Source organism: Crocodylus siamensis, chromosome 3, assembly GCF_052110815.1.
Source record: "Crocodylus siamensis isolate JL-2025a chromosome 3, ASM5211081v1, whole genome shotgun sequence".
NCBI lineage: Eukaryota > Metazoa > Chordata > Crocodylia > Crocodylidae > Crocodylus > Crocodylus siamensis.
This window is the reverse complement of record NC_143397.1, coordinates 63,519,607-63,542,047: the sequence shown is the minus strand read 5'-3', so window position 1 is coordinate 63,542,047 and position 22,441 is coordinate 63,519,607. Positions and strand designations below refer to the sequence as shown.

Below are 22,441 nucleotides of genomic sequence, written 5' to 3'. Positions count from 1 at the left end.
GGAACTATGACAATTTATACCAGCAGAGTATACAGTAATTCTATAGCAAATTTTAGGGTAGTTTTTAGCAAAATGCAATTCTCTTCAAAATCTACTGGTTTCAATCACTGTTGTATAGGAATTCTATATATTCTTTTCCACATTGCTCTTTTCAAACGTAGTCTCTTTTAACAGAGAAGGACCAGGCCATTTGCCATACTCTGCAGATGCCATCCATGGCTTTCTCAGGAACTTTGAGGGCATTATCTGCTTTGATCATGTCCGGTGTCCCTCTACAGGAAGTAGATGACACAGAGACAAAGTTAATATTGCTCCTAGTATAACATGAGTTGCTGCTGGTATTTGTGCCAGGAAAAACAGTGGCTAATTGGGACAGACTTACATAAAACAGTGCTCCCTGGCTTTGTTTTCTTTCCCCACAGCTGTAGAGACCCATCTGCATGGAGCTGGCAGAAAGAAGATCCCTTTGAATACCCAGAGAGTACAAATCATATTATGTGACTGTTGCTCTTCCTGGTTTGAATTTTGAGCTCTTTTTGCCCAGGTTGGATTGTAATTGCACCTTTCTGCACTTCATACTGGGCGCATCTACAGTAGCCTATTCTACTGCACATAAGTGCCTCATGGCAAAAACCATACTAGTGTGTTAATGTGCAGTAGAATTAGTCTACTGTGCATTAAGCATCACAAAAAAAATCACATTTACTACTGGATATTAGCATAGGCTAATGCGCCTTTATGTAGTACTTCATATTAGAGGTACTAAACATAATGCACAGTAGCAAAGGCACATTAATGAACATGTAGATATGCCTGCTGGAAGAAATACAAGCTTTTAATGTTCTTATATGGTGTATAAGTGATGTAAATCAGTTTTTCTCAAATATATCTACAAGTTGCAGTTCTTAAATTATGGCCTTAACTATAGTCATGCTCAGGCAAATACTCATTGACAACTTGCCTAAGTAGAGAGGTCAGGAGCAGGTCCTTGAATCTTAAATATTTACCCAGATTCTTCTTTCTACTAGCAATTGTGTGGCCAGGAATGGTTATCTACTGATCTGGAGTCAAACTACTGGCTTAAACATGCTTTCAGAGTACAGCTGAGTTTTGCAAATTCCTCTGAAATGATTAACGGAAGGATCTTATCTTTCTCTGTGTAGGAGTAATTACTTTGCCAGGCATTCAATAATGTTGTCCTGACAAAAATCATATTTACAGTTTGATGAGCTTTCCTCATTGCTGTAAGATTAAGGAACACATCTTCATAGAAATATGCCCGTGCTGTGTTTTATTTTCATTTTAGATTGGACGTAACCCCAATTTTAAAATAATCTTTTCTCTTGCCAGAAAGGGAGCAGGAAAGAGAAGATGCAACTACTTCTTAACTATCTAGAGCTCTAGGGTATTTATACACATGCTTCTGGAGGGTGTAGGGGGGGTACTTTAATTAGAGTGGCTCTGAGAGCTTGCACTAATTAAAGCACCCAAAGCATCTTGTGTATCAGTGTCCCCACACTTAAAAATGGCAACAGGATCGCTTTAACTAAAGCTCATCTGATGAGCTTTTGTTAAAGTGTCCCTGCCACCATTTTAAAGCATGGGACTGCTGAGACACAAGAAACAAGTCTTCTGGAGTATGTAATTACCGCACTCTAGCAGACTTGATTAATTGAGCCTGATCTGACACACTGTAATTACAGCGCATTGAAGCAGCCTCACTGTTCTTCTATAGGTGCCCTTAATTGCCTCCTGGTTACCAACAACCTGCCAGGTCTTTATGGGAGACCCTTAGTTAAACATTTTCTACATGCAATCACTTGTCAGTGTAGTATTCTACAGCACTTTGAACATTTAAGATATGGAAAAACATTAATTGAAAAGAACATTAAAATAAATAAAAACAATAGTGGCTATTGTACTGATTGACCTATCCAGGGGAAGGCAATGAAAGGAGATGGCTCGGTGGCAACTGATAGTAATATGACAAAAATTATGTCTTCCTGCCTCAAAATTTAAGTGTAACACCATCGATTTTATAAAGAGCCTTGATGTTCAACTAGATCACCCCTGCAAGTTTAAAGAAATAAAAAGGAGTAAATCTGCAATCATTGTAGAGTAAACCTGTAATCAATGTGCAAATCTGGCACACCGAGGGCTTTGTCCCACATTCATTTTAGGCAGCTCCTGGAGCTCTTAATCCCTGGACTGTCCACACATTAACACCTGAAACTAGTTTTAAGCATGCTTTAGTGGGATTAAAGTTTCACCACTCCAGAGATGGTTTACGTCTGATCTGTGTTACCCAGCTCATGTTCCACTCCCCACAAATGAGACACCTAAATTGCAGTCCTCCAGCATCCCAGGATTCGGTGTCCCCACACCCACCCTCCTGTTCTGTGTGGACACATTTTCTACCCCTTGCACTCTACTCCCCAGGGGACAGTTCTGGTACCAACACAAGTCCCCCTCCTGCCCTGGGGGTGTGACCTTCCCACCCCTAGGGGTGCAACCCTGTGTGAACAACCTAGAGAGCACATGCCAGCTAGCCAGGTCACAGGGCATGGACAAGTCTAGGAGTGGAGTCTAGGGGAGGATGGGGGGGAACAAGGCAGCGGGCCAGATTGGATCCCTATGGGCTGGGGCTTCCTTCCCAGGGTCAGGGCAATAGATCCTCCAGCAACACCTGCTCTCACTGCCCCCACCTCCCAGCCACCCCGGGAAGCATGACCAGTACCCCTCATACCCCAATCCCAAATGCCAGTTTAATAAAACATGAGACCTTCTTTAATTTACTTCCTCTTTCTTTTTTTATTTTACTTATTTTTATTTTATCCTTCAGTGGCTGACTTCCTTCATTTCACCAACTTTTCCTCACCTCTATTTCCTTTCCATCTCCCGTTTCATTACCCATATCATGAACTCTGCCTCACAGCTTCCCATTCCTATCCTTCCCCCCAACCCATCTCTGACATCCCCCCAGCTAGATCAGGTAATAGAAGCTTGTTCTGGCTCACCAGCCCTCTAGTGGCTAGTCACAGCTGTGCAGGTGCGAGGACAGTTAGAGAAGGTTTTTAGCCTTAAGGTATGACTGCTCCAAATTTGAGCTAGCACTAACACCGATCAATATTTGAGTAACTCAAAGTGCAATGTGTAACAAGTCCCTGCATTATCCTAGCCTAGGCTGAAGCATCCGTATAGTTTCCTAGTTATCCCAGCCTAGGTTTAAGCAACACTACAAAGGAGGCAATTTACCTGTCTGTGAGAGAGCTTTTATTAGGACTCTAGGTTATATGCTGAGGCAAACCAGCTCTCCCCATTTGACAACAGCACTAAACAGGCACATCTACATGAGACGTTTACAGCAGAGTTGCCTAATTAGCAGTAAACATCTCGGGTCTACACGTGCAGGGCTACATCTGTAAATAAATACAAGTACTGTCCTAAGACAGAGTTTTTTACTCTGTAGTAACACACGTGTAGACACTGACAGCACTGGCTGGGGCATGAGGGTGTTTCAGTGTGGAGGCTGCCTGCCGGCTAACCCCACACTAGAGCACCCTCCTGCCCCAACCAGCCCCTCCATAGCACTTTGAGCCAGACTGGAGCAGCCCCGAGTTGGCAGGCTGACCCCCTGGACCCACTGCACATCTAAACATGGCACCTGGGAGCAATAAACTCTGGTGCATATTGTGCTGGTGTTTCTTGCTTTGGATTAATTGCATGTGTAGATGTGCCCAGAGTGTTTTGTGTAAGGACAGGAAGCAGGATTAAGTAGAACACCTGAGTCACTGTTCAGCTAAACTCTGCAGTGAACATTGTTGCAGCACCCTTTGCTGAGTTAAAATGACAAATCCTAACTGCTCTGTGTAGATAACAAAGTATTTCTCATGGCTTTTTACAAAATTTCCTTTTCTACTTGATTACTGCATTGTCCACCCCAGATGACATTGTGATTTGATGGGGCTGTATATACTGTAAAAGTATATACTTTTCTTCCTAAATCAATAAATCTTAAAATCTTTTCTGTACCATGACACACTTCATAAGATACCCCAGCCTAGAACACCATGGGGCCATTAGGGCACCCTGATCATGAGGGAAGTTGCCCAAGGATTGAAAAATGTAGATGTGAATCCATTTAGTCAAAGAAAGGACTTCAACCCAGGTCTCCTCATCCTGAGCGCGTGCTCCAGCTATTGTGTAAAAGGAGTCATGACAATCACCGCCTGGTCTGGCCATGATTTAAAAGAAAGAGTTTGCTCCTTGCCTATCTTTGGAAAATGAGATGTTGATAGCTATATTCAAGAGAATGTTTAGGATCATAAAACCTAAGTGAAGGAAGCCAACTAAACCCTGTGCTCAGCATTTCCTATTAGCTAGGAATTGTTTGGGATACTACTGTGAGGCCCCTAACCCTTTCCATGTATTCTATAAAGAATCTTGGGCCGCATTCAAACAAGTGTGTGACTTCACACACCACATATTCAGGCAGTGCAGGCAGGGGTTTTGACCCCAGGAGATCCTGGGGTCAAAAAAACCTGCACAGAAAAACATGGCAGTGCACATGGTGGCAGCATCCATGGCCCACAGCTGGAGCCTGGCCTGCCAGAGCCATACTCCGGCAACTGGCCAGGTTCCTAGCTGCAGGAGGACCATGGCTACAGCTCCCCAAGGCCCTCAGGTAAAGCCCCTGGCCCCAGCTTCCCTTACCCCACCCGAGGTAACCTGATTTGCACAAAAGGCACGTGGCACATGCATTCCCCAGAGACATGTGCTAGTCCCTTTTCAGATCTAGCCATAAAAAGCATAATGCATGCTGCTTCTGCTGCCCCTACCTATGGGGAAATGATATAACTTTTCCCTCCCATGAAAGCTAAGCTAGTTCTGCTCACCACATTCCGGCAAGTATGTCCAGCAAGTTAATTAGCCTAGGTAGGGAAAGCAGGATTTGTCTCACACTTTTCAGAAGATCTAGACCTAAACATCATATGAAGGTTGATATTACAATATTATAGAAACTAGAACAAAATATTTTGGAAGGGGAGAATATGTTTTAGAGCAAGGTAATAGAAAGGGAAAACAGTACAGATTAAATAAACTGAAGAGAAAAGAAAGATTTTTTTTTAAGCCATAAAGACACAAATTCATGATTTTGTAGGGAGCCAACAATGGAAGCACGCAGCAAGGTTAAAAAGAAAAGAAGAATATAATTTCAATAGCAGGCTGAAGGAGGAGGAAAGGTATTAACATGAGATTTGAAGAAGGGAAATGAGTCTATGCACCCTTGGAGATGAAAAGAAGGCTTAGAAAGATGTATGGGAAGTATATTAGAAAAAGTTTTAACAATGTAACTTCTTGTTACTAATGATACTGGATAAGCTTCTCTGTGTTTTCTGTCTTTTCTTTCAGGCCTTTTTGAAACATAAACATTTGGACTATATCCATGAAAACCTTAAGTAAAAACAAAAAACCTAGAGCATAGGTGATGTGTAAGGGGGATAAGGGAGGGGGGCATGTGTGCATCTGAAAATGCTGGTGATGTATATGAAGTAAAGATTCATTCTCAATGGAAATTTGGATGCCCAAGTAATAAGTAACTGAATGTAAATGCAGTGATATAACTAGAGCGGGGGAAGTGGGGGAAAAAACTGCTGTTCCTTCAGTGGCATGAAAGTTGCTGCTTTCCCCGTGTGTAGCAGCTGCCCTGGGCACCCACCTGCATCATTATGCCTCTGTGTAAATGTTGTATGTTACTGAATAATTTCTTTCAGTCTGTAGTTTCATACACACACACACACACACACACACACACACACACAAAATTCCTACTTCTTATGAGTTATAGGAAAAGCATAACATCAGCCTGGTGCTTCTTTGTGGAAATAGGATGAGGATTTCTTAGCAAATCAAGTTCTATTCACTTGGTTACCCGCTCATGATGGGTTTGGTACCCAGAAAGTATTTGTACCAGTTCAGTTTCTTTAATTATTTTCAGATCTAGGGGAACTTTGTTTAGTTAAAATACATCTGTCCTCAGCAATTATTCTATTTGGTGCAGAACTGTCTTCTGTTTTAAATTTCCAATGTAAAGAAAGGAAATATATAAAGCCTCTGTTCCTTTGGTTAGAAAATTACTGTAAGTATATATTCAGTTTAAATTGTCTGGGAAGGGGAAACAAAACTTTTGCTTGATACCAGAAGAGTGTTTTCCCATCTAATCTAACAGCTAGAAATTGAATGAATTTGTGTGTAATTTTAGATCCTAAATCAAGTACCAAAGCAAAGCCAATTTTTAGCAGTCCTTTCATTATCTAGAAGTAAAGGCAGAAAAACAGCTGTCATAAACAGGTAATTATTTTAATTTTAATGCCATGCTTCTTATGCCCAGCTAGTAAACCCCCTAGCTGTGATCTATCATTTTATCTGGTTCTGGAAAGTATAAATCATATTTAAGCAACTGCACTTGTAAATGAATCCATTGGAAAACAGATACCTTCCAAGTCAAAACAATTTGAGGCTGTCATTGTAACATGGGGCAATTAAAAACTGGAAGATGGAAATAAATTACTATTGAAGATTATAGACCCAGATTCCACACAACTGAAGATTGCAAATGTGCAGGACTATTTAAAAAAATCACAGATCTACTTAATCACTGTTCTATCTTAATCTGTTCCACTATTTTTTATAATTTCCCAAACAATAATTTGATATAAAAAGTGAATGGAACTAAGGAACCAATGTAGTACAGTGGAATGATTGTTGAACAGAAGGGACAACACAAAGCTGTGAAGCTATTCATGTAGCAGAGATACAGTAAATGTACTGTTAGGGAACACTTGCACACTAGTTCAATCAAGAGGGGGGAGATGGTCTCACATTGTCCTAAATGAATTCAGGTTATAGTTTAGCACCTTCCCAGGACTTTAAAGGTTATGTTTTATACCCAGAATTAAGATCATTGAGAAGCCTCCATGTACTGCACTGAATTGCACTTCATTCACTGTAAAGGGAATTTATGGTGGTTTGAATCCCTTCCTTATTCCAAGCTGTGCTTTGTTTCATACTGGAAGCCTGAAGTGGTGGGTGTGGGAGCTTTGAAGCTCCATCCTGTGAGTGGGTTTCAGGTTTTCATTGTGGACACAACTCCTTGTGTTTCAGCTGTAGCAGTCACAAGGAGAAGGCTATTCTAGGAGGGTTTGGGGTGTTTTTATTCATTCTTCCCTTCCATCCCTCCTTCCCCTCCCCATCTCCTTCCCTGCCTCTCCTCCTGCTGCCCTGAGCAAATTCAAGAGATGCAAGGGAGCGGATTTACACGTGGCTCCGACCACACTTCCATTTCATTCTCGAAATCCAAGTCGGTTTCAGTGATAGCTATTGAACTGAATGGGATTGAGGGGGGAATCAGAGGCGGGCACTCCCTTGTCTCCACCTCTGTCTTTCTTCAGGGATCAGCTGTTTTAAAAAGGGAAAGAAATGCAAAGCGACGCCTCGCCGCTCCGCTTGTAGCTCGTCGGAAATGGTCTCTCTCCCATCTTCGCCCCCCTGCAAAATAAACCCCGCAAAGATGAAAACAAAAGCAGCATCCCCAGGCCGACCCCGCCCAGCCTTCTCCAGCCCCGCAACGTGCATCACATCCCAAATAGATCCATTACTGCAAACAAGACAGCTTAATTGTTTGTTCCTCCCCGGGAAGGAGCTAAACCCGGAATTAATTTGGTTCAGCCGGTAAAACAACGCGTTTGCTCTGCCTCATTCTGGCAATTAAAGAAGTTTTTTGGGTTTTTTTTCCCCCCAGGCACAATTAACATGTAAATCAGCGGCGCTGAGGCTGCTGCCGCCTCTGCTCCTACTGGGGAAATGCAGGAGGCAGGAGCCGGGCGGACTACCTGTCTCGGCGGGGGCGCTGGCGCGGCTGCGGAGGGAGGTGCGAGGATTAGGAGAGGCGGCGGCGGCGGGGCTCCTGGCCGAGGGGGTTGGGAAACAGAAGGATTAATTTATTAGCGCTGCTCCGGGCCCTCTCGGGGCTGCTTGGCTCGGAGACAGGGGCGGATTAGCCCTGCAGGCAGCTATCGAGCTGGGATGGGGGGAGGAAACAAAACAAAACAAAAAAGGCAGGCTGAGAGCTGATCGGCCGAGGAGGAGCGGCCTGCCCCCACCCCCCCATGGGTGCCCTCTGCTTAGGCGCGGTAGCAAGCGAGCGCGGGTCTGCCGTCGCCCCGTAGAGCGCTTTGTTTTGCCGCGACAACTGGCCGCGGGCAGACGCGCGGGGTGGGTAGGCCGGTAGGTAGGTCCGCGCAGGCCCCGCAGGCAGGCTGGGAGGGGGCAAGGCGCGCGCGCTGGGCGGCCCCGACCCCGGGGCCGCTGAAGTCAGCGGCAGTTTCGCCGCCGCCTTCTGCGGGAGCGGGCGCCAACTTCGCAAGTTTCATCAATTCTTGCATTGTTCGCCGAGGAAATTGGGGCAGCGGCCCCTTCTGGCCCGCGGGGCAAACAGCAAGAGATATCCGAGCCGGCTTTTCTCCACCGCCACCCCCACCCCGAGGATAAAAGCTGCTAAGCCGGAGCTGGGGCGCGTGCATGTTGTTATTATTAATATCATCGTATGCACACGCACTCCACTCGCAGCACACGCCTGTGCTCGCTGGGTGCCGCCGAGGCACTTGCCTTTCCGAGGGACCAATTTAGACCACCTGAGAGGCTGCAGCTTTGCTTTTATCATCATCAGACAGTTTGCTCGCTGTTATCTTCGGAGCTTCAGCCCCCCTCCCCGCTCTGCGATACACAATTGTCTCTCCCTGCTCTTTCGCAGCCCGTCTCTCCTCGCCCTGTTTCAAAGGGAGCTTTGCTACTTTTCGAGGCGCGCTGGGGTGGATCCGGAGCGATGGCCATGGTGTAACGTTGCACTTGCCAGCCTTTCGGCTGTAGCAGTGTGAGACTGATGCAGTCATAAGGATGCACAGGGGGAACGGGAATTAGAATATGCCTTGGGGAGGGGAAGGAGTCAGGACTTGTTGGCCTTGGGCAAGTTTGCTTGGGAAGTATTTTTAACAGAGGGGAGGGCTGTGTCTTGGCATCTGGAGGCTCCTAAGAACGGGCTGTTTCTTTCCTCGCCGTGCACCTGTTCCGAAAAAACCGCACGGCTAAGCCCGTGAGCCCGCTGGGATCCCGCTGATTTATTTTTATTGGCACCCAATTCATTGCCCGGGAAGAGCCTTTAAACACCAAATCTCTTAGGGCAGATGAATGCAACACTGCCAAAAGTGCCGGGCAGGCTCTCTCCCACAGCAGGGCGGCTGCTGTCTGGCTCCCGAGGCCGGCAGGTCTGCGCTCTTCTCCCGCCTGCTCGTGCAAGGAGCCTCCCCCCGCGCTCACACACGTACCTGGCGGGCACCTCGCGGGATGCTCGTCCCTGCCCGAGGGCTGGAGCCCTGCAACAGTTCCTCGGCATTAGAAAAGTCTTCACAGTTCACTTCCCCTCATCCTTTAAAACTTTTCCATTTAAGAAAATCGATGAGCAAATCCTTGCTTGCGTCTTATCTCCCGGAGTGCTCCTGCCTTACCTCTCTTTCCCCCCCCGATACCTATACCTATACCTACACCAGTATCTATCAATCTATCTGTCTATCTATCTATAGATATATCTATCTGTAATATATCTCTTTCTATCTATAGATATCTATCTATAATACATCTCTCTAGCTTTATAGACATCTACCTATATATAATGTATCTATCTAGAACACCTCTCTATATCTATCGATATCAATAGATATCCATATACTGAATAATAAATCTACCTATCTATAAATATTTATATAATACATCTAGCTATAGATAGTTATATAATGCATCCATTTATCTATCTATATATAATACATCTATCTATAGCTATATATAATACATCTATTTATCTATCTATAGATAGAATACATCTATCTGGAGCCAGCTATGTAGAATACATCTATCTAACTATAGATATCTACGTATCTATATATAATACATCTCTCTATAGATATCTATCTATTTATAGATATCTATATATCTATAGAAATCTATACGTATATCTATAGAGATCGAGATCTATATCTGTGTAAGTCAAGGATCAAGCCAGACTTCTCTCGTCCTTGTTTCAGTCCCGATTGCATACATGTTGCATGGCACAAGATTGGGGGGGGGGGTAAGGCAGGTCGCGCACTATCCCCCCGGCTCCCCACTTCTCTTATGTCCTTGCTTGCACGTGTGACGCACTCGCGCCCCCCCTTGCCCCAGCCCGCACTCCTAGTCCCGCGCACACGCGGGGCCGGGCTTTGCTGCGTGCAGCCGGCGGGGAGCGGGGAAGGCAGCTGTGCCGCGATCCAGTCCGGGATTTGGCTCCGCCCCGCCGCCGAGCCGCTTTCCAGTGACAGCCGAGTTGGGAGCCCGGCAGTGGGGAGGGAGGCAGGCACCAGGCGAGAGCTTTGCTCCCAAGTCCTCTCCCGAGCCCAGCTCAATGACCAGCAGCTCTGGGGCGAGGAGCAGCTGCGCTTCCCACGACTTTCCCTGGAGCCGCCTCCAGCATCGGGGCAGCCTGACATGACTTGCCTCCCAGGGCGCGACTGAGGGGGACTTACCGGAGTGGAAGCCTGGTGGAATTTGGGTTTGCAGAGGAGTTGCCGAGCCTTTTTTTTATTATTATTATTACAATTATTATTGCTTTTTTTTTTCTCCCCGCCCCCTGGAAATGAGCACGCTGCTTCGGCGCTGCAGAAAGTAGGCAGCTCGGACTGTGGCAGCTCTGTGCCCCCGCCCCGTGCCTTGCCCCGAGGAGCCCCCATGTAGGAATGACAAAGGATTGCACCGGCGAGCGCGGCTGCGGTGTCCCCCGAGCGGTCCCCGGGCATGGATTACTAAATGGGACACTCCCGCAGCTAGGTCTGTCCTCGGGCTGCCGCTAGATACATGCGCCGGGAAAAGGTACGGTACCGCCCCGGGCGCGGCTGCGGGAGGGCCGGGGCGGCGGGACGGAGGCTGGGGGCGCCCTGCCCTGCCTGCCTGCCTGCTGCCGGCTGCCGCGGATGGGCGGGCGGCGAGCGAGGAGCGGCTTTGTTGCACGCGCGGGGACAATGTGGGCGCCTCGCCCCTGCCGCTGCGGCGGGCTCGGGGGTGCATCGGGGCATCGCGGAAACTTCTGCCGGGAGAGAGACCCCCGCCCCCCCCGCCACCTTGTCTCCGCGCGGTGCCTTTGTTTGCGGGGCCACTGCCTCCCCGCCCCGCGAGCCCCGAGGGCGCCTCCCCTACCCGGGGGGGGGTGTGTGCATGTGTGTGTGCGGGGGTGGGGGTGCATGTGGCCCCGCCCGGGTGCTGTGCCCGACCCCTGCTCCCCGCGCTGTCAGTCCCCGTGGGGGGGGGAGGAGGGGAGGGCTTGTGCTCCCTCAGTGCAGGGGCAGCTGGGTCCTGTCAGGGGCGGAGAGGGGAGGATCCTCCTTTGCCCCCCCGCCAGGGGCTGGGGGCAGCCTAGGGCCGCTCCCCCGGGGGAGGTGGGGGGAGCACCGCTTGGAATAAGGGAGGGCTTCAAACAACCGTGAATTCGCTTTACAGTGAATGAAGTGCAATTTAGAAAGCCAAGTTTGTCCAAAGGGGGTGGGGGCCAGGGAGGGCGGCCACAATGCGGCGTCTGCCTGCAGCTCCCTCCCAGCGTCGCCTGGCTGGGGGGGGGGGCACCAAAGCCCTGGGGGTGCGAGCCGGGACACGCGTGCACACACACACACAATGCTCACACGCTTACTTACTATTCACACACAATATTCGCACTTAATATTCACACACACACTTCATATCCACGCACACAATACTCACACTTACTTCACAGATTCACACACACCTCATCCACACACGCAGTACTCACACCCGTACTTAATATTCACACAGACAAGAAAGTAACTTAATATTCACACACACTTCATATCCACACGCTGCACTCACCCACTTAATAGTCACACGCGCACACACAATATTCACACACTTCATACGCACGCACACTCACACTTAATATCAACATGCACACTCATACATAAACACACGTAATATCCCCCTCCCCCCCCGGCTGGCGGGTGCTCCGTGCGGGGGCCGGGGGGATACTGCTGACAGGAGGGATTCGCGGTGCAGGAGCGTGAAAACCTCTCAGTTGAGAGTAATGGGCATTAAGTGCTCTGCCTGCGAATTTGCATGAGCCAAAGTGGGAGCCTGCAAATCCCCAGGAGTTGCTTTTCCTGCCGTGCTGGTGCACTGGAGAAGTGGAGCGGAACGGAGACGAGCCCCCCCGGGAGGCTGGGGAGGAGGGAGGGAGCTGGTGGCTCCTTCAAGCAATTACCAGGAGCAGATGCAGCAGCCTGGGCGAGAGGGGCTGGGTGACTCCGGGGCCAGTGAATCCGTTTTGGGCGTTCTCGCGGCCCAGGAAGTGTTGCTAGAAGTTTGCTCTGCGCTGCGAACAAGTACCTGCCGCGGGTGGCGGGGATCGGCGCGTGTGAACGCCTGTTTTCTCCCCCTGCCTCTTTGCTCCTCAGTCGCTTTTATTTGCTTGAGAGGGGACCGCAAAGCTAGTGATTGTGACTGACTTGCAGAGGAAGGGTTCAAATAGCAGCTTTCCCTGCTTTGAACCTGGGCAACTTTTGACAGACAGTAGGGATTTTTATTGTGCTTGAGCCAGAGCCCCAGGATCTCCCACCAGTGGTTAGTCGCAGTATAGTACATGGCTGGGTTTTCTTCCATGTCTGTTCATGTCAATCTTTGACTGCTGGTTTGGAGGCAATTTGTCCCCCTCCCCATCCCTGCTTTCCTAAGATCAGTGCTGGTTTTTAAGTTTGCCAACCTACATAGTTGTGCTATACAGGTCAGGCTGCTATACACAGTGTTTATACAGGTCAGGCTGCCTAATAAACCAATCCAGGCTATTACAAAAGCAGAAATAGTGAAGTCAATTAACTAGGCAAATCCTAATTAGAAAGGGGGGGGGGCTGGTCTGTTAAGCGCAAATGTGGTGGCACATACCATAATAGCATAACATGGAAGTTGAATCATCCCAAGGCCTCTCTGCTTTTCATTTAGTAGCTTATTATTTGAAACACACTCTGAAAAGTTCTGCTTAATATCATCCAGCACTACTAGTAATTATTAACCCAACTTTAAATATAGAGCACAATTGTGTCTCCAGCTATTACCTTATGTTCTAAAAATAACTTTGGTGGGCGTCTGAGTTCTGTTAACACCTATGTTAACGTTGGGCCTGATCCTGCCATCCTGACTCACTCAAGTAGTACTTACTCACTGGAGTAAATCTGCTCACAGCACGAGAATGCCTTCTGTGAGTAGTTTATTCACCTAAAAAAAGTCTTGCAGGGTCAGACACTTTTCCCACACAACTTTTACGGAGATCTGGAGCAGACTCTGATATCTTTCCAGGATGATTCCGCTGGTTTGAGACATTTATAAATATTTCTATTGTTAGACTTGCCTTGGTAGTTATCAGAACAAAAAAGGAAAAGCAAAATGATCTTGCTTTCGTTAACTTTTCTCATTTAATGCGGCTGTCCAACTTATTTGAAGAAATGTGGGTCAGATACAGCAAAACCTTCCTTAAAAAGGAATCCTTCATGATATTGATGAAAACACTAGAGCACATAAGATCAGAAAGATTTGTCTCCTTTAAGAAACAACCTGCAATACAAGGTGATCTGCTTAGTATAATTTTGTCAAATATTTGAAGCACCCCCTTTTTACATTGATAACCTTTGTGTAACTTAGAACACAAAGAGAAAACTGATCTTAAGCCCTTCTGAAAAAACCAGATACACCCTAGCGATAAGAAATATGCTCTTGGGTCTCCAATCCTCTCCTTTTTTATTCAGGAAAAATTTCTCTTTGACTTAATTGGCAATGTAGCCCACAGAATTTAGCCTTAGCTCTGTGAACGTTAAAGTGTTTTTTTTAAAATAATGAATTTCATGCAATATGAGATATCTGCATATCATTTGCTTTTCATACCGCTGGAATCAAAGAAGATCTGAACCATGGGTGAATGTTTTCTGAATGAAAAAAATCAGATGGTCACAGATGTTCTGCATATTCCCAATTAGTCTATATTAGAACTGTATATTTTTCTTCTGATGGCAAAATCAACTTTATCAACTAAACCAATACTCCTGAAGGGAAGAGTAATTGGGCACTAAAATTTACAAGAAACATATGTATTTAACATCTCTAGCTACTTGCAGATACACGTAGATGCTTACCATGGCTCCTGTTTAATGCTTGTAATTTGAGGAGAGCAGTTATTGCAGTTAGAATTTGAAGAAAGAGGTAGCAGGGGTTAAGGACAAGGAGCTGCCTTCATTGATTCATTGATTTTAAAAAAAGAGAGCAAATTAATGACCTGTGATAAATCCAAAATAGAACTGTTTGCATTAAAAAGGAAGTAGGTGATTGTGAACTTGTTTGTGTGCATGCCTGGTGAAGGAAAGGGGAAATTTGTCATCATGTTTTGAAGAGCCATACATAAATACATATGAAAGGAGTTCACATGGTTTACAGCAGGGAAGACATAAAATGTTTTAGGATTAAATTGACCTGAGTTAATACATGCCTTGCATTCTACTTGTTTGCAGGAACACATTGTTATGCTACCCAAATGTTTTGTGTATAGTCCCTCACTATCATACCATTGTAACAAATTGATCAAAACAAACCACATAGTAAAATCTGGAATTTTATATCCATTTTGATATATTTAAATATTTTTACAAAGTAAATGTTGGAGGAAAGTTTATCAGTACTTAAAGTTTCTATTTCTAAATAGCTACAGATGTTGCAGTATTTTTACCAAGAGTTCTTCTATCTGGCATCCAATAGCAATGTCTATTGTGAGGTCTGATCCTGGAAGATTTAGGTACTCACCTAAGTAAGCCTTACTCATCTTTTATTAAAATATATGGCACCATGTACATGCAGACTACTCAAATGAGCAAGCTTTTGCAGGATTAGTCTCATGTGCTAAAGCAGGGGTGGCCAACCTGCAGTGTAAGGGTCAAAAGTGGTAGGGGCAGGCTGCCCCTGGCACATCGCAAATTGGGAAGGGGACAAGCAGCACAGTGGCAGACTAAGAAGGAAAAAGCAAAACATCAGATCAGGCAGGGAGCACAGGGTAGGAAGCAGAAAGCAGAGCAGTGCCTTGGTGAAGCAGCACAGAGCAGGAAGCAGAAAACTGAGATGCAGATCTGGTAAGGGAAAGGGAGCCATGAGATTGGCTCATAGAGGGGATGAGTCTAATTGTGGTATGCCTACCAAAAAGATTGGTCCCCACTCTTCTAGAGTAAGAAAAAGTGCATAGGCAGAACTTAGTGCTGTGTTGAAATCTGTAATGTTAATTTAACCCTAGATTTGGTTTGATGGTAGTGATGTCTGAATAGGGTTACCATATTTCCGCTTCTAAAACAGAGGACACCAGCTGGGACACCTCACTCCCAACCCACAGCCCCCTGTCTCTGCTACTCCTGACTCCTGTCCCCTCACTCCTGATTCACGATCCCTCACTTCCCTGTGCTATGCTGGTCAGTCCCAACCTGCAGGCTCTGGCCCTACCAGTGCCCCTTACTTTGGACCTGCAGCCCCCATAGCCCTCTGCCCTTCCCATGCCTTCACTCCCAAGCCACAGCCTCCCAGATCTGCCAGTGCCCCTCACTCCCGACCCACAGCTCCCTCCTTCCCCCAGCCCTGCTGGAGGGGACCCTCACTGCCCCCATCCAGACTGGGCCATAGCGCAGTGACTCCAATTCTTGTGGACGGCAGCACATCAAGTCTTGTGCTCCAGTGCAGGCTAGAGGGAAGTGGATGGGAGGCCTGTGGCACCCCCTGACCTGGGCTAGGGCTCCTATGCCATGCCAGGAGGTCTGGCCATGGCTCCCTTTACCCCTCCCCTCCAGGCAGAGCTTCCTGGCCATCCTGCCTCTGTGAGCATTGGCACCCGCCCTTGTGCTGCCAGCTCGGCCATGGAGTTTCCCGCTGCACTCAAAGGACCCCCCACCCCTTTCCACCTGAAGGGGCAAGCACTTTCCCCCACCCCCCTGCCCTGCTGCAGCGCCAGCCCTCCAACCCCCACCCCCATAGACTTACCTGCATTTAGCTATCAAGGCATGCGCAAACACACATGGTGCTCCCTGCCTCCAATCACCTTCTTCCCTGCTCCCAGCAGCAGAGCAAAGCAAAATCCTGGACATGTGTTCAGATTTCAAAAAACCACCTGGACAAAGATCGGAGAACTCAAAAAGGACATGTCTAGGAAAACCTGGACGTATGGTAACCCTATGTCTGAACTGGGCTTATGATAAATTGTGCTAAATTGTGTATTTCATCGTTCTGTCATACTCATCAGCATTGCAGAGAAACAAGGAATCCCCCCCATACCATCCATTTTTTATTCCTAAAATATTTTATAATGATTAACTACCAGTTATGCCTAATGACACCACTGTGAGGCAGGTAAGGGATGCATAGAGATCATTTTGACAATGACAAGTAACCACTTCTGAGATGGAATCCAATTGCTATTCAGCGTCACAGCAACAGTAAGCAAGAGTTAGCACAGAAAGTAAATAACAGCTCTAACTTTGGGTCTGATCCTGCAAAGTCTTAAGCAGATGACTAACCTTATTTCATGTCAGTGGAATGATTTGTATAAAATAAAGGCACTCAATTATGTTAAGAGTTTGCATCATTAAGCAGGTAGTGTATAATTTTCCAAACTGGAGTTTGTCAATTTTTATTATGGTTGTTCTGAAGATACAAAAATCTGCTCTTTAAGCTAAACAACATTTAGTTGTTCAAAATAACTGAGCTCTAGAAGTTACAAAGTGTTAATGATCAGAATAGGTGAAGGTGTTGATTTCTGATCTTACTTGTAGGATGGCAACTGTAGCAATACAGCAGAGCTACCTAGCACAATGCTGGTATACTAATTAATTAAGGATTGAGAGGTAAGAGTGTCATCTACTGAACTGCCAGTACAGTCACTTACTATACATCTTCCAAAGGTTTCCAAACCATATAACCATCTTCCGTGTCCAGATTGTGAGTTATAAAAGGATTAAAAACTAAAAACGATATACAAAATGAGGAAAATCATTAAAAGAAAAGATCTAAGCAAGCAAATACTTAGAAATTCATATAACAGGTTATTATTAAGATATATTGTTACAGAAACTTATTTTTTACGTTTCATAAATGCTGCTGATGGTTAATGGTGGGGCCATAGTAAGTAGAGAAGGGAAGGTGTCCAGAGGAAATCTCTGCCTCTCCTCTTCCTCTCCTCATAAAATAAGTACATTCTTGACTTCTATGCACCAGCTGGACAAAAATGAAGCTGGCAAACTAATATGTTTTGAAATCTAAAATTTGACTCAAGCATTAGTTTCATAATTTGATATAGATACTGCTTTTTAAGAGTAACTGAAAAAGCAAAAAAAGAATGAAAGGGGGGAACCCAAAATATATTGGCTTGCAATTCATTTAAAAATCCCATGATCATTCAATCTTCCATAACATAGAATTATAATTATTTATTAATCAAAACAGAGGAGTGCACCATACTTTGTGTGAATACAGATATATGCTTATATGAAAGGGGTTTTTTTTCAATTCCCAAAGTGTATCTGTAGTGGTTGAACCAGAGATGTAAAATGAAGTAGATAAACTAGCTATTAACAGAACTGCCAGTTGCTGTATCTCAAGAGTGAAGACATATGGTAATTCGCTGCATTCAGTGATGACCTTTCCTTTAAAAGTATTGATAATAATAGCCATTTCTATATACAGTATTAAGAGCAGATACTTGGAATTTATGTTTAATATGTTGTCCGTCCATCCTGTCTCCCACCCCGCCCCCCACTCCCAGCGCCTCTGCCATTTTTCCATAGTTTTCAAATAAAGCTACTACTGAGGAGCTTTTCATAATATATTTTTTAAATTCATACCATATTGAAATAAAGAAATGTGCCTTCATCATGGACTAAAGAATTGGATTGTTACTGATAAATTAAAAGAAAGTATGTTTCTGTACCTTTGTGATACCTCTATCCAGTTGCCTTCGGTGGAAGCCAAATGTTTATGGAAGCAGAATAAAATGAAAAATGTTTTTATGATGAGTTTTCAGCTTAAACTGGGAGCAGTGGATAGAAGCTACATATCAGAAGTTTTCCTGGCAGGAATAATGGTAGTCTGACTTTTCTATTGATTATGGACTTTTAAAAGGTATCCCTGGTCTTTCATCAATTTTGCTCTGACCAGAGTAGCCTCACAAACCTTGAAATAGTGAAAATGAGGGAATCCTCTCACAGCTGATGAAAAGGAGTGTACCTTATATGAATCTTAAACACAGTGGGAAAAATTGCACCCCATCATATTCATACCATCAGGAAGCGTTACTCCTACTTCTTTATACCCAGGTGTACAGCCTTATTCAGATGTTTCAGATATTGGATATTCTTGCATTTGGTTTTGAAAAATCAGGATAGTAAAGTGCTCTGTACTAGTCCCTTTATCATTTCTGGTGAATTTATAGCTGTCACTTGCATGGGAGACACCCATATGTTCATGATAAGAATTGCTGTATATTTGCGATATGCATAAGGATTAAAATAGTTTACTGTTCTGTGTCTTTTTTTAGAACAAAAGCACAGTTATGTTTATCCTTATCAAAATTACTTTTTAGTGGTCGTTTGAGATGGATTCTATGCTAATTCCTCTTGCATTCTTGAATTATGGCCTAGCTAGACACTGTCGCTGGGATCTTCATCTATTAATCATGGAAGCTGCTTTCTTATTCGGTTGCCATAGTTTCAGTGCCTCAGATAGTGTTGGGGTGCCTTGGGAAAGGCTTGAGATATACTAGGACTTGCAAGCCTTGCAGTTATTTTGGCAGTAGTGGAGCTCTGAAAGAACAGAAAACAGCTTCCAACATAATTCAGGGCTGGATTAAAACAGGCAACTTCTGGATGTGTCTCCCTGGACCTTGTTATGTGAACATCCAGCTGATATTTACTCCCAAGATTTTCTTGCTTAGTCTTCCTAGCAAAAATGCACAGTTCAAAGACTAATGGCTACTTTTATCTTTCCAAGAGCAGGAAAGGCTTTTCATTAGTACTCTTGATAAATGGTTGGGTAAATTAGGGCATTTAGGGCTTACTAAGCAATCCAAGTAATTTGTTTTAGAATCTCTTGAGCCTAGCTACATATAACATGACATCATGTTCTAACTAAGTAAATGTTTATAGTTTCCATTATTACCTTAATTTAACCTTTCTGTTGGGCTTTGCTCAGAGAGTTACATTTACAGAAGCCATTTGAGTTATGAAGCAGAAAAAAGAAGTAAAATTCTGTCCTTCAGAACTAGTGCTCTTTCAACACTGTACTAGAACAGGAACATGTTGTTTAATGTTTTAGTATTTGTTCACAGTCATAACATTAAAACATTTATAACCTGTAAATGCAGAACTATAAGATGATACCAGTAACTCACCAGTAAAATGACTACTTGTTTGCTGGTGGGGAAAATGGTAGAGTAGTAAACTGGCATAGTAGGATATACTAACTGAAACACCCTTAGACTTTATTTCAAGTTTATTAAACAGGAATCAAATGGTTCTCACCAGTTTCAACAAATAGTTTGGCTTCTGAATAGAAAAACTTGACAGCTATTTGCCTTTCAAGAAAAAAGACTTTACAATTCACATCAAGCAAGACATCATATTAATAGATATATAGTTAAAGAAAGATAGAATTTAGTGAAAATAGAACTAATCTTGGAAAATAACCACTTTTTAAACTTTCAAATGGCCAGATTTAATTCAAGGACAAGCTTCAAAGCTTCAGTTTTAGATTTCACTCGGTCAGCTTGTCAGTTTTTCTAAAATGAACTATAGGCAGTTTTTGTACAAATGGCTGCTAAAGGTAACTGTCTTTCAGTACCAAATTCTTGATTTCAAAGTCCAGCAGTTTCACGTAAACTAGGATACCAACTCTTTAATTCCAGCTAATTTGAGTGAGCTTCCAGGAATCAGTAATCCACTCTTTCAAATGTTACAGAAGTTTTTGATCATGTAATCGAATTTTCCTTAAGTTATACCCTCAGCAATTTTCCACAAAGCACAGAAAATAGGTATCCAGTAATCTAGAACTGTGATATCTTGATAATCTGACAGTGTAAAATGATCTGCCCTGATCACTTTAAAGTTCCTTTCTGGGTGGGAGATGTTGGTTTCAGAAGCAAACTGATACTGTGCAAAACATATCTCAGATCAAAGGCTGTATATGTAGCTTGAACAAATTCAGTTGTGCTTTCTGTCCTAGTACTTGTAATATTTTAGTTATTGCCTATGTACCTTTTTCAAAGAAGGTAAACTGGTCTTTTGTGTAATGCTAATTACATATACTGTGGACTTTAATTAACAATTTCAGAATGCATTTTATGTACCTCCAAGACATGGAGATATGTAGTTATATTATGGAAAAAATGTTGTTGTAAGGAGCAAATTAGCTGCATTTGTATTGCCTTTATGTGCAAATTAAGGGTCCAGCCCTGGTCCCATTTAAGGTAGATATAGAGGAAGACAGAGTTCCTAGTGAACTCACTAGGAATGAATTTTTGAATAATAAAACATGCAGTCTATTTGAATTAGCTAATTACATTGAAGAAAGACATGTTCTATGAAAAGAATGTAAAAATGTTTTATATATATTGTTTTTAACACCATTATGGTTCTGCTACTACTCTTAGTCATATTGAATAGAATATTATTCCTTGACTAGTCCTGCTGGGATAAATTCAGACTTGGACAGCATGACTTGGATAGCAAAAAAGGCTACCTAGACCTTTGGTGTGGTCAGCTGCAAGAAACTGGTCATTCACTACTTTTCCTATAGAGTAGAATGATGTGGGGAAGTGAGGTAAGAGTAAGCAGAGTCTTCATCCTGCTTCTCTTGTGCTGTGGTCAAATACAACAGAACCACTGTGGGAAATGTTGTAGTTTGCTATTGGTAAAGTGATAGGAAATATTACTTTCCTACATCACACTCCAAAGCAAGGAGAAGGCTAGGAGGTACATACCTTCCCTGCAGTGCACAGTTATGAATACCCATTTTATGGTAAAGCAGCAGTTTAGTTCAGAGGGATCATTTGTGGAGATAGATCCTACATGTCATAAGTCTGTCTCAGTCTGGCCTCGTATTTACTTCAAAACACCTTTCTCACTATCATAAACTTCAGAAGAGTACAGCCCAGTTCATATTCTTTATAACACTTCACTTTTAAGAACAGCTTTCTAAAGAAAATAGGGGAAAATTCATGAGAATTCACTTTAAATAAAATCCCTATGCGTGAACAATAATTATGTAGCTTATATAAATTTCCAGTAGCATTCAACCCATCAGTTTTAGAATAATTTGTACTTATTAATTATGAATGCTCAGCTTTTGCAATTATGACATACTGATTTCAACTATCTTAATGAGAAATAACCAAAATTAAATTGAGTTTTACTATTTGCTCTAATGTAGTCTAGAAAAGCGATTACATAACATAATTTTCAGAACTGTATCTATCTGCCAGTTTTCCTTTAATAGAAATAAATTCATGCAATAAATTTATATGGATCTTTTTCGTAGGACAGGGAATAGAGTGGAGAGAGAAAAGTAATTTCACTTTGAGCAAAGTAGTAGGAGAAAATTCTTTTAAGTTGTTCTTTTGTGGTCCAATACTGCATTTCTTCCTTTCCTTTTTTTTTTTTTGTTCAGGGAAATACATCTTTGAATTCAGTGGGGGGTGGGGGTCTTTCCTCAGGGAGAACTACAGAATCTGATTCTTGAAGACACATTCTGGGAATGGAAAAGGCTTTTACATAAGGTAGTACACTTTTTTGTTATCTGCAAGGTGTTTCCTTTTAGTTATGATGAAGGGAAGTTCAGCTTGTTCAGATACACTGATTAGTTCCCTCACAAAAGGCATATGTTGAAGGATGGTGTCTTCTTTTTGCCTTTATTCTGTTCAGAACATGAAACCCAGAGATATTGCCAGAACATTTCCTTTACCAAGATAAAAACATCCTGGTCTAGATTAGTGGTATGTACAGATCCAGAAAGGCATAATTAACCAACCTGAGCTAAGATTCTGAAAGTGTGAGATAGAAAGCTAATCGATGATTAATCGTGAGAACACCAGAGCGGTTTTATTGACAGGATATACTTCTTAGTATGATATGTAAGTATACTTATAATAAAAGTTTGACTATATTAGAAAAAAGTTTAATTAGGTGTTCTCACATATATTGTGTTTCCTTTTAAGCAAGTGGTTTAACTTTTCAACCAATATATTTTTATGTAATAGATAAGTTTATCTACCAGTATGTTTATTGCCTAA

At 43.7% G+C, this 22,441-nt stretch overlaps 1 protein-coding gene and 1 long non-coding RNA gene across 5 annotated transcripts in view; one reads left to right on the top strand and one right to left on the bottom strand.

Annotated features, from left to right (window-relative positions):
- Positions 1-10,236, bottom strand: part of LOC149868343 (uncharacterized) — a 39,483-nt gene extending 29,247 nt beyond the window's left edge. The window contains exons 1-3 of one of the 2 annotated variants that reach the window (XR_016441232.1): positions 9,384-10,236; positions 7,893-8,080; positions 100-7,548 (exon numbers count right to left, since the gene is read on the bottom strand). This is a non-coding gene — a long non-coding RNA (uncharacterized LOC149868343). Of the gene's footprint in view, positions 1-99; positions 7,549-7,892; positions 8,081-9,383 lie in introns of those variants that run through there. The other variant, XR_016441231.1, reaches the window with a different exon arrangement.
- A 209-nt stretch (positions 10,237-10,445) lies between these two features.
- The window catches only part of SEMA6A (semaphorin 6A), a 147,302-nt gene continuing 135,306 nt past the window's right edge, over positions 10,446-22,441 (top strand). For 2 of the 3 annotated variants that reach the window (XM_090038422.1, XM_090038420.1), the window contains exon 1: positions 10,446-10,956. The gene's annotated coding sequence lies outside the window, so the exon portion shown is untranslated. The remainder of the gene's footprint in view (positions 10,957-22,441) is intronic. The other variant, XM_090038421.1, reaches the window with a different exon arrangement.